Source organism: Lacerta agilis, chromosome 5 (genome assembly GCF_009819535.1).
Source record: "Lacerta agilis isolate rLacAgi1 chromosome 5, rLacAgi1.pri, whole genome shotgun sequence".
Lineage (NCBI taxonomy): Eukaryota > Metazoa > Chordata > Lepidosauria > Squamata > Lacertidae > Lacerta > Lacerta agilis.
Window position 1 is genome coordinate 364,327 of NC_046316.1, and position 13,086 is coordinate 377,412.

Below are 13,086 nucleotides of genomic sequence, written 5' to 3' on the forward strand. Positions count from 1 at the left end.
GAGTGGAGATACCTGTCGTGTCGCATCCAGCCGAGTATCGAATTCAACTTGAGACACCATCCTACAGAAGGGTGTTCACCCTGGCCTGGTACCACATTTTGCCATCAGCTGTATTATATGGGAGGTTCAGACGGGTCCTCTTAGATGACAGACTATGCCCGTGCAACTCTGGAGAAGTTGAGACTACTGATAAAATATTCTTCCGTTGCCACTTTTACGGGGACCTACGAAATGAACTTATTTCAAAGATACTTGACTCCCTGGATGAGTTGAAGAATTCAATACAAAATGGCTCCTTTCAGACTCCAACCCAAATGTCACCGCCATGGTGGCAAAATTCTGCGCCAATGCTATTAAAATCCGGTCTGCACATATAGAGGCACTCAAAGTAACTCTTGATCCGAGCTAGAAAAGTTTTTGGTTTTAATTCATATGCTTAGTAAATAATTTATTATATACTTCCTAATGTTTAAATGACAGCTAATCTTCTTTAATTCTTTTATTTCTTTTTTTTTAAAAGAAGAATTTATTGGTTTTTTCAAAACAAAGAACCATATAACACATACCCATACACATCACACCCAAACACAAACCCCACAATCAAACCACAACAAAACAAAATACACCAGAAATTCTTATTCTTGTTTACACACAAAAAAAACTTTTCTTGTTCACATCACTACTTAGTGACTTCCCCCGTTTTCTCCCCTTTGGTTCCGAATCTAATTTACTTTAGTAACTTCTCATCTCTAAAATTAAATCATTTAAAAATCTAAGCTAAACATACTTCTTAAGATCTTATTTTTACTCCAAAATAATCTATCACTTCTTATTTTACATCAAATCTATTCCAAATATTACTTCGTAATAACTAATACTACAACTTTATAACATAACATATTACTTCTTATATCAAATCAAATCAACATCTTCTTTCACTTAGACTGCTGCTAATCAAATAAAAATTCAAATATCTCTTCTCTAGTTCAAAAGCTTAAAATCTTAACACGCCGGCTTCAGGGTACCATAATAAACCATCCTAATTTTATCCTTAATAAATTTCACCCTATCCCTTTTCTAACCATTTTCTTACACCATCTCGGGGCTTCCCCCCAGATATTCCTCCATCTTACACCCCATCCATTTTCCAGAATGTCCTCTTTTCTTGTAAGTCCACAGATCCAGACATAGTCTATTACAGTCCTTGCAGGGAGCATCAGGGTACACAGATCTTCATTTTCCAGCATCTCCGCTTCAAAATTCCATTCATCTTTTGATTGTAGACAAATAAATCTTTTCCCCATCATTCCTGGGCTCTCACCCAGAAATTGGATATACCGGTAAATTGTCTTCTGATCCTGGGACTCTCACTCCAGCAGGACTTTTCATCTCTTCGGAGTTGCAGAAACATTATGCTTTGTACTTCGATAATTCCCTTTAGCTCCCTGCCAAGGGTCTCTTCCATATTAACAATGTTCTGAATAGTCTTTCCTGTGAGATATAAGTTGTCATCCTGATTCAACAAAGTTAATTTCTGGTTCAGCAATTCTAGTTTCAGTAAAATGATCCTTTGTTCATGAGTCAATCCAGAGTCTGAAACCAGGCTAAAAACAAAGCCCAACATGGTAGAATAGGCACAGGGTATCAAATTTCAATATTTGCCATCTTAGTCACAGTACTTTTCCATCTCTGTCACAATTCTCCGCAGCCATTTTCCCTGGAGTCAGGGCGAAAAGATTACATTCCATCCATTTTAAAAAGAAATATTTCCACCAACTTTGATCCCCAAAAGGGGTCTAACCGATCTAGCTTGTAAAGTTCGAAACATTTGTATCCACCGCTGTAACAGCAGTCACCATCGATACAGTTACTTACTCTTTCACCAAAGGGAGTCAGAACAGGCTTCCTTTCGGGACTTCCGGCGGCTGGCGCCATTATGGATGGTCGTGGGCTGCTTCGGCTGCGAAGCACCCAGTTCATCCCGGGGGTTAGGAGCCCTGCAGCCGCATAGCGGGGCTCCGGTTGGGGCGCGGGAAGAGCGTCCCGTGCCCTGGGCTCCCCGGCTGTGCCCGTTGTGCTCCGAACCCTTCCCCCGCGCCCCCTGTAAAGGGGGAGTGGGGGTGAAGGGACTACGGAGCCGGGCTTTAGGGGACATGCCCCAACCGGGATGTTTACATGCGGCGGCAAAGTCCGTGATGAGCGTCTCTGTTCTACCTGTCATTAAGGAGTTGCTAAGAAACCAGAAGCTGTGAGTAATTGACTGACTCTTTGTATTCCGGGAAAGCTCTGGGATTAAGAAGAAAGGCAGCCCGCCTCTCTCCCTTCGGGTGGTGAAAGAAATTAACTCTTTAAGTGACTGCTGCTACAACAATCAATTGAAAGTATTTGGAATTTGAAAGTTGAGTCTGTTGAGATCTCCTTTTGGGGGTTAACTGAGGAAAAAATATCTCCATTTGAGTTTTGGTCTGTATACTCTTTCTCCCTGCTTCCTCTCTTTTGTCGGCATCGGAAGAAATGGGGCGGCGACTTGGGACTGCGTAGGAAAAAATTGAGGACAAAGGAAGGAAAAGACAGACACGTAACTTGATACCCACACCTCCCCCCGAAGATGTTGGACTTTGCGATTATGTTGGCATGAAGGACTGGGAGGATGAGGAAAAGCTTACTGTCTTTCAATTGGAACTGCTTGATCGAAAATTAGAGCCTTGAGTGGGATTATAAATGGAAAGAATTTGTTTCCACAGAGGAGGCTTTTCGAAGTTTTATTCAATGGAAACAGAACTTTGCAAAGAGCTGGAAGATGGTGGGAAGGAGGTTTGAGATGGATGAGCAAATCGATGGAACAGGGGCCGATTTCAGGGGGGTGGCAGTAGCCCTGGAACGGAAAAGATTTTTAATATCCAGACTCCGAGGTGGCAGTTCGGGGTCGAGGGACACAGAATTAAGATTTCTACAAGAAGAAGAGTATGGTACAAAGGCACGGAGAAACTCAGAATGGAGAGGATGACATCTTGGAGCTCGATGCAGGGTGGTGTGGGTTTGTTGGGTGTGGTGCAACTTGGATCTGTGGACATTCAGAAGAATATAATAGGAGATCCGGTTCTGGTGAAAGACAGGAGAAGATAATGGACAGAAGGGGAGTGGGTTGAACCCATTAATGTATAATATAGATGGTCTGCCATGGTATCCGAAATCGGAGTGTGAAGTCTGTTAATTACAAGTCTATTTTAAATAAGTAAGGAGATATTGAATTTAAGTTAAAAGCAGCATGATAAATGATAGAAGAAACAAGTTTAGCTGTAAGAATATTTGGTTAAGTTTAGGTTATAATGCAAAGATTAAGACAAAGGTGTTTTTTCTTTTTTAAGTAAAGTTAATCTTTATAGAGAAAAGTTGTTAAGGAAATAGTGACTGTTTTAAAACCGAAGGTGTATAGGCGGGGGAAGTCAAACGTCAAGATTTGGAATTAGGAATTTTTTTTTTTAGTAAGGTATACAGATAAGAAGAAGAATCCTGACATATGTGTATTTGTATTTGTTTTGATATTTGTAGGTGTGGGGTTGGGTTTGTGTTATTTTGTGAAAATGTCAATAAATTCTGTTAAAAAAAAAAGAACAGGCTTCCTTTCCGACATTTCTCCGGAGCGCCAAATGTCAAGATAGATCCGATATTAAAGTACTCACGGCCAACGGGCTTCTTCTGTCTTACTTTGCCAGGTAGAACGATATTGCTCACCACGAGCGGCGGCCGCCGCTTCGCCGGTCCGGTTGGGGCATGTCTCCTCAGCCCAGCTCCGTAGTCCCTTCACCCCCACTCCCCTTTACAGGGGAACGAGGGAAGGTTCGGAGCTATAGCGGGCTAGCCAGAGAGCCCTAGCTGCGGGACGCTCGACCCGCGGTTTACCGGAGCCCGCTTTGCAGTAGCGGGCTCCAACCCCCGGGCCGGCCTGGGTCGCCTCGCTGCCGAAGCAACCCACGACCGCCCGTGATGGCGTCCTCGCCGGAAGTCTCTAATTCTTTTATTTCATCTATTATCCTCTTCAAAACTAGTTTGCAATCTGCTAAATCATGGACTCAATTTTTAGGACTCCTAACAACATAGGTCATTACATGAGAGTTATTTTGTAGGCACTTCATGACACTGGATGGCAATGTTTTTCAGAAAACCACCATTATTTTGGTGCTGGTTTTGACCTTTAAAGCCCTATGCAGCTTAGGACCCTCGTACCCAAGGGACCGCCTCTCCTGGTATGCCCCGGGTAGGTTCAAATCCGCATGACAGGGTGAGCTCCCATTGCTGTCTCAGTTTCTGCCAACTTAGCAGTTCGAAAGCACGCCAGTGCAAGTAGATAAATACCAGGTAGGTACTGCTGCAGTGGGAAGGTAAACAGCATTTTTGTGCACTCTGGTTTCTGTCATGGTGCTCTGTTGCGCCAGAAGCGGTTTAGTCATGCTGGCCACATGAACCAGAAAAGCTGTCTGCGGACAAACGCCAGCTCCCTCGGCCTGAAAACGAAATGAGCGCTGCAACCCCATAGTCACCTTTGACTATGAACTCAGGCTTGCTAGAGATGTTAAAAGCAATAAAAAGGGCTTTTATGGGTATGTCCGTAGCAAAAGGAAGAACAAGGAAATGGTGGGGTCACTTAGAGGAGAAGATGGTGAAATGCAAACAGGGGACAGAGAAAGGGCAGAACTCCTCAATGCCTTCTTTGCCTCAGTCTTCTCCAAAAAAGAAAACCTGAAGAATATGGAGCAGATGATTCAGCAGGGGAAACACAGCCCAGAATAAGTAAGGAGGTAGTAAAAGAATTCTTGGCTAGTTTAGATGTATTCAAGTCTCCAGGGCCAGATGAACTACATCCAAGAGTATTAAAAGAACTGGCAGAGGTGATTTCAGAACCACTGGCAGTAATCTTTGAGAATTCCTGGAGAACAGATGAAATCCCAACAGACTGGAGGAGGGCAAATGTTGTCCCTATTTTCAAAAAGGGGGAAAGAGAGGACCCAAACAATTACTGCCCAGTCAGCCTGACATCAATACCAAGAAAGATTCTAGAGCAGATCATTAAGCAAACGGTCTGTGAGCACCTAGAGAGGAACACTGTACAGTGGTGCCCCGCTAGACGAAAATAATTCATTCTGCGAAAATTTTCGTCTAGCGGGTTTTTCGTTTTGCGGATCGGCAATGACAGCCGCGCTCCGCAAAATGAAAAAAAAAAAAGACGAAAATTTTTCGTCTTGCAAGGCAGCCCCATAGACTTTTTCGTCTAGCGGGGCAGCCTTCCGCTAGACGAATGCCTTCGTCTAGCGAGTTTTTTGTCTAGCGAGGCATTCGTCTAGCAGGGCACCACTGTAATCACTAAAAGTCAGCATGGGTTTCTGAAAAATAAGTCATGTCAGACTAACCTGATCTCATTTTTTGACAGACTTTCAAGCCTTGTAGATGAAGGAACGCTGTGATGTAGCCTATCTTGATTTCAGCAAGGCCTTTGACAAGGTGCCCCATGATATTCTTGTAAAGAAGCTGGTAAAATGCGGGCTAGACAATGCTACTATTCAGTGGATTTGTAACCGGCTGACTGACCGAACCCAAAGGGTGCTCATCAATGGCTCATCTTCATCCTGGGGAGAAGACTAGTGGGGTGCCACAGGGTTCTGTCTTGGGACCAGTCTTATTCAACATCTTTATCAATGACTTGGATGATGGGCTTGAGGGCATCCTGATCAAGTTTGCAGATGACACCAAATTGAGAGGGGTGGCTAAGACCCCAGAGAAGAAGAAGAAGAAGAGTTTGGATTTGATATCCCGCTTTTCACTACTCGAAGGAGTCTCAAAGCGGTTAACATTCTCCTTTCCCTTCCTCCCCACAACAAACACTCTGTGAGGTGAGTGGGGCTGAGAGACTTCAAAGAAGTGTGACTAGCCCAAGGTCACCCAGCAGCTGCATGTGGAGGAGTGGAGACACGAACCCGGTTCCCCAGATTACGAGTCTACCACTCTTAACCACTACACAACACTGGATCACACTTCAAAATGACCTTAACAGATTAGAGAACTGGGCCAAAGCAAACATGATGAATTTTAACAGGGAGAGATGTAAAGTACTACACTTGGGCAAAAAAAAATATGAAAGGCACAAATACAGGAGGGGTGACACCTGGCTTGCGAGCAGTACATGTGAAAAGGATCTAGGAGTCTTGGTAGACCATAAACTTGACATGAGTCAACAGTGTGATGCAGCAGCTAAAAAAGCCAATGCAATTCTGGGCTGCATCAATAGGAGTATAGCGTCTAGATCAAGGGAAGTAATAGTCCACTGTATTCCGCTGTGGTCAGACTCACCGGAGTACTGTGTCCAGTTCTGGGCACCACAGTTCAAGGATACTTGCCAAGCTGGAACGTGTCCAGAAGAGGGCAACAAAATGGTCAAAGGCCTGGAAACAATGCCTTATGAGGAACGGCTAGGGAGCTGGGTAGGTTTAGCCTGGAGAAGAGAAGGTTAAGGGGTAATTGATAGCCATGTTCAAATATATAAAAGGATGTCAATAGAGGAGGGAGAAAGGTGTTTTCTGCTGCTCCAGAGAAGCGAACATGGGGCAATGGATTCAAACTACAAGAAAGAAGATTCCACCTAAAACATTAGATAGGAACTTCCTGACAGTAAGAGCTGTTCAACAGTGGAATTGCTGCCAAGGAGTGTGGTGAGTCTCCTTGTTGGAGGTCTTTAAGCGGAGGCTTGACAGCCATCTGTCAGGAATGCTTTGATGGTGTTTCCTGCCTTGGCAGGGGGTTGGACTGGATGGCCCTTGTGGCCTCTTCCAATTCTATGACTGGACTTAACAGTCAAGGAGTCCTTCATCTTTAACCTACCAACAAGATTTGTATCAGTTAAGCACTAAAAGCCAAAATGGGCATAACCCCAAACTACTGATGAGTGATGGCTGGCAGAAGTTGAACACCAAATTATTAAGGAAATCACATTTGTTTTCTATCTTGTAAGATGCTGCTACAACACAAAAGGCAGGTATGGTAATATCAAATTATTAGCCTTAAAAAATACTAGTATTTTTAAAGGTTGGTTGTAATTAGCTTGGAACTTAGTTTAAGAACAAATACTATGCAGACATGACTGATTAATTTGATTTATATTGATGAATATTGAGATAGCGAACCAGCAAAGTAGCAATGTTATTTCCTAATATTAATCAGGCAGTGTGATATTTTATATGTTTGGTCATCTGGTGTGTTTAGTCTTATTCTCCTGTAGAGGCTATGAGACACTGAAGTGGAATTCACAATGCAATACAAATGAACACAGTAACCTTGATTACAACTGATATATCTTTCAGCCAAGCTTTGGCCATTAAATTGCAGAGGGATAGCTAAGTGACAAGGGTGTGCATATAAAGAAGTAATAATATGGGAATTTTTTACAAAGTGTGGATTTTGTTTCAATATGAGAGCCAAACCAAGCTCTCTGAAGTTGTTAGAAATTGCTCATGTATTAATCAGAGCAGTTCGTGTTTATCCATTCATTTAGTTGTCAGGAAACAGAAAGAATTTTATTAGAGAAAGCTGGGTTTCACAGTCAATAGGGAAAACTTAACCCTTGACTAGCTGTGGGTGGTCTTGAACTTTGAAATCATAAAAAACAACCATTACTCTGAACATTTCATCATTTTAAAGAATCTGCTTAACTGGCCTGTTCAGTAGTGATACTGCAGCTCTGGTAATAGTTCTGCTTTAACTTTGGTGTGCCCACTTTGGACTATAAAGACGGTAAGAAAGTGCATGGCTACACACACATTTATTAAAATTAGAGAATATTTCAAGAATAATGTTTAGTGCAGGACTTCACTTACGTCAGGAAATACCCAATTTATATATTTTGGTTAATCATCCACCAGTCAGATGACAAATAAAGTGGGTGAAACCAGGCTACGATATGACCTTAAGCCATAATGTGTGGAGAACAGACAAACTGATTTCTTCTTAGTCAACAAGAAAATCTATGCTGACATAAAAGAGTTTAAGCTATGCTATGAGAACTAGAAGCGAAGAACAAAATGGGTTTGAATGAAAAAATAAATTAAATATGGAAAAAATTTTTAAATGGAAGCATTAAATAGCCAATTGCTAGAGAGATAAGGGGATATTCCTTGAGATTAGGCAATGTTTTGACATTTACTGAGTCAATTTCTTGACAACTTACAAGAACAGAATCAAGAGGAAAATGGTATTGTAGAAAGCAGGGTACAGCACGCCCCACCCCATGCTGCCTGACAGTCCCCTACCCTCCCCTTGCCATATAAGAGTAGAGGTGGCCAAGGAGAAGGGACACTAAGGTGACAGGGTTGCTTACAGGAAGGAGACCTGTCACCAGTGAAGTACACTGAATATCTGGCAGCATCACCTAAGAAGGGGCAGGACACAGGCATCATGCTTCACATGTGGGATGGTCCTATGAATAGTCCCAAATCAGATACTGACACATGCTTTCTCCATCATGCGAAAGATCTGCAACCTAAGTATTTGTATGAGTTGGCCTATGTATATTGACTGAGCACATGAAATTTCCTGCTCATGCTATTCATCTGAGCCCATGCCCCATGCCTTCACATCAATGTGCAAAATCATCAGAATTGCAGGCGTGTGTTCTGTATGAAATGGAGCTCTACAGCTCATTCCAGCTGTTGAAAGAATATCCTCATTGTAACCAATGTAGGTGTTCCCAAAATTTCTCATGCCTGGATACCTTAGAATATTTATAGCTGCGTGCCATGTGCCACAAACATGTACCTTGTCCTTTAATATGACAATGCAAACACATTATTACTAAAATCATCTTTTTGCTTTAAATTGTTGCAAACAAAACAGTGAGTTGGATCCTGAGATGCTAATTTGAGGAAGTTTATTCCCCCCTGCTTCCTCAGCAGCCTCCTGCACCACATGCCACATTGCTCAGGAGCCTGCCTCCCCCCACGACCACCTGGAGAAACTCTTCAGGGTTGCAGATGGCTGCAAGGGGGGGGAGAGGGAGGAGGGGGAGCTTCCCTTCCTTGAACTTAAGTTATCTTAGGATCCAAGCCAATGTCTTTTATTAAGTTACTCTAGAAATTCAATAATTAGGGATTAATTGTTACTGCTAACCAACATAATACCCTTCCACTAAACAAAACAAACAAATTATGCAAGGAAGTGTAATTCCTTTCTGATGCTGGAGCTGAATCTTCCCCAAGGACCAGCAAAATGTGGACACTTTTCAGTTAAAACTATGCTCTACAATGCGTTCTCTAAGGTTTTATATTAGTTCATAATGATTCACACTGCACCACAGAATCACAAGTGCAACTCTGCAAGGGTAGACGGGAAGCCTGAAGCAGGCAACAATGGGCTGGTTTGACCAATGGTCTGACTCAGAAAAAGACTAATCATATTCAGCTAGGTCAGTTGCAAAGCAATACACTTACAAATGCACAGAAACGCCTAGCTGTTGTAACTTTTTACGATGCATGGCAGGTAAGGACCATAGTTTAAAATGAAAATATTTCATGTAGGTAAATAGATTCTCATTCCCTATATTGTCACTACAGGATGAAAAACACCATTGGTGGCTGCCTAACAACACAAAATTCCCTTACACTGAGTATTTGCAAAATCAAAGCCTGAACATTTTCCAGAAGCACTATAAAGCATTTTATTTGATTCTTTGCTAAGCAAGCATGAAGTAATTGTTAATTTTATATGGTGCTTCAGTATGAATTTTATTCATGTCCTTTTCAGAATCTGGATAGTAGTTGTTTATTTGTATGCCGAGATAGGGCAGGCAACAACCCATAGAAAAAAAAATATTGTATGCATTACACTGGTACCTCTGGTTAAGAACTTAATTTGTTTCCGGAGGTCCGTTCTTAACCTGAAACCATTCTTAACCTGAGGTACCACTTTAGCTAATGGAGCCTCCTGCTGCCAGCCGCACTACCAGCACGCGATTTCTGTTCTCATCCTGAGGTAAAGTTTCTTAACCGGAGGTACTACTTCAGGGTTAGCGGAGTCTGTAACCTGAGTGTTTGTAACCCGAGGTGTTTGTAACCCGAGGTACCACTGTATTCTGTGATATGCCATTAACTCGCTGTTGAAACATAATTAATTACTTTTAATAATTCAATATTATTACAATAATTCTACAAACATCACAATCCATTGATTTCAGTGGGAAGCAGAGCTTCCTGTGTGTTTGTGCCTCATGCATTTACAGTCATTCCAGCTGCTTACAAATCAAGCAACTGGTGATAGGGATGGCAGGTTGACCAGAAAATGAATTTATTTTAGAAAATGTGTACAACCATAAGGGGACGTGGGGTGGCGCTGTGGTCTAAACCACAGAGCCTAGGGCTTGCCGATCAGAAGGTTGGCGGTTCGAATCCCCGCGAAGGGGTGAGCTACCGTTGCTCGGTCCTTGCTCCTGCCCACTTAGCAGTTCGAAAGCAACGTCAAAGTGGAAGTAGATAAATAGGTACCGCTCCGGCGGGAAGGTAAACGGCGTTTCGGTGCTCTGCTCTGGTTCGCCAGAAGCGGCTTAGTTATGCTGGCCACATGACCTGGAAGCTGTCTGCGGACAAACGCCGGCTCCTCGGCCTACTGAGCGAGTTGAGCGTCACAACCCCAGAGTCGTCCGCGACTGGACCTAATGGTCAGGGTCCCTTTACCTTTTACACCCATTTGTTGTTGTTTAGGGTCGTTTAGTCATGTCTGACTCTTTGTGACCCCATGGACCAGAGCACGCCAGGCACTGGTCCATTAAGCGTGCACTAATCTATATATATAAATGCAAGTGTCTCTGCGTCCAGTCTGTGTGTCTCTGGGTTGCGCTACTGCGCATGTGCCCCAGGGACACAGGGATTGGATGGAGAGAGATCGGGTGCGAGCAGCATCGGCAGTTCAAGCGGGGCAGTTGAATCCGAACGTCGGCACCCCAGAGGACGAGGGGAGGCGTGAGAAGGCAGGTTACGCTGCTGCTCTCACCGCTGAAACTAGCGGCCCGGGAGCGGTAGCGTGGCATCCCTTCTCATCCTCCCCATCAACGCGCTCAGCTTCGCGTCGCAGCTAATGTGCCCCGACCCTGACAAAAGTCTTCGCTTCCTCCGCTTTTCCAAAAGCAGGGCGGAGTTCTTTCCTTATGGCTGCCTTGGCTAAAAAGGAGTCCCGTTGGACTTAAATTGGATTTATTTTCGAGGAAAGGCGATGCACGCAGGGGATCGGGCTGTAAGGCTCCCTTGAGAGAGTTCCGGTAGCTTTCCAAAACGTCGGGGGGAGAAAAGGAGGAGCGCAGAAGCCGCTGAGAGTGGCGCATTTCCCAAAGGGGAGGGGCGCGGGCGCGGGAGGAAAGAACGGAAAATCTCGCTCGCGGGATAGGAGGGAAGGGACGAGCCGAAGTGCCTCTGACAAACCTGCAGCAAGGAAGGATCCATGGCTGCTGGAAGCAGCGGCCCTGGTTGCTAATGCGACTGCAGGCAGCGTCCAGGGCGGTTCCTGAGAAAGGGAAGGGTGGCCTTGCCAGGCCGGTCCTCCTCGCCCAGCTAATTCATTGCAGCAAGGGGAAAAAAGAACCGAAACCAACCCTCACTAGCCTTCGCACCGGGGGCATCTTGAAAAGCGTGATGCTTTTATTACAGCACGAGCTCCCGTGGATGGGACTGCGCATCTTCGGAGCTGCTTCCCACTTGAACGCGGTGCTGGATGCGCAGGCTGGGGTTGGGAGGAAGAGGGCTCCCATGGGTTACCTTGGGAGGAAAGGAGTGGATCCGGGGGTGCGCGAGGAGAAGGTGGGAGGGAGGGAGGAAGGAAGGGTGGCGGAGGCAGAAGCTGAGCGCGGTCAGTCTGCGCACTGGGCTGCAGGGGTAGGAAGGGGCCGGGCCGTGGGGGGAGCAACCTTCTGTTGCTAGGGCTGCGGAGTTGGGTTGCATGGTGTTGCAGCTCGCAACGTCTGCCCGGGGCCGCCGCCGCAGGGGGAACGGGCGCCAGCCGGCTGCCACCCTCCTCAGCGGTGCCTCCGTAGCGCCAAGCCCACAGCAACCGACCTGCCTCCGCAGGTCGCTCAGGAGAGGCGGCCATTTTGAGGAGGCTGCGCGAGACGCTGCCGACGCTGCTGCTGCCGCTGTTTGCGCCCGCCAGCGCGGACGCCATTGGGGCTGCGAGACACTGCGGTGCAGGCCTCTTTGGCCCAGCCGCCTTGCCACCAGTCTCTCCTCCGTCACACCGCTTCCCCTCAGGCAGGCATGGGCTGAGGGCGGGCTCACAGACCCTCTCGACACGGCAGCCTTTCTCTTCGCTCGCCCCCCCCCCCAAGCAACGCGGGTCTACACATATGTTCTAGCGCCCATTATTTTAATGGGCTTAAACCACTAGTATATCCATAATTTAAACCTTAATGATGGAGGCTCCCTTTGTTTCTTATGAAGAACTCAGATCTATAGTGATTGGACAACAAAGCCCTTCCAGTTCTTAGAACCACCATTCTCCCCTTGTCTGTAATTATAACTATACCATCCTCCTATTGTCAAGGTTAACTTCCAATTTCTATATTAACAAAGAATCCACGTAAAATTGCTCACTCCCTAGACAGCAGAAAAAATACCGATGTTTTTAAACATTCTTGCACACTCCACAACATTTCAAGAACATGGCTTCTTGTTTGTGACCACTAGTTTATGGAATCTAGTAACACATTATTAAAAAAATTGTTGGTACATCACTTTCTAAACATATGACTGAAAAGGTTGGAAATTAATAAACTTCCATTTGTCAGTGTGTTGAGAAGAGAATAATCCATGACATAACTAGGCAACTGGTAGTATCCTAGTATTGTTTGTGTTGGAACTAGTGGTCTTTGCTTAAACTTGGTAATTACACCAGTATGATATGTCACATTTGCACAAGAAGTCTTTAAAAAAAAAAATCCTAATCAATAGCATATGGCAGGGATACACAGTACACTCTATGATTCCAGACAGATTCATGCCATTCAGCAAAGCTCCCAGAACATTTACTGTACATCTTCTCAAAAGATTACACAGAGCTAAT

The 13,086-nt window shown here is 44.7% G+C and overlaps 1 protein-coding gene across 1 annotated transcript in view; it reads right to left on the reverse strand.

The window, feature by feature from the left end:
- The window catches only part of CCDC91 (coiled-coil domain containing 91), a 116,586-nt gene that overhangs the window by 11,413 nt on the left and 92,087 nt on the right, over nucleotides 1-13,086 (reverse strand). The gene's annotated exons all lie outside the window — the stretch shown is intronic.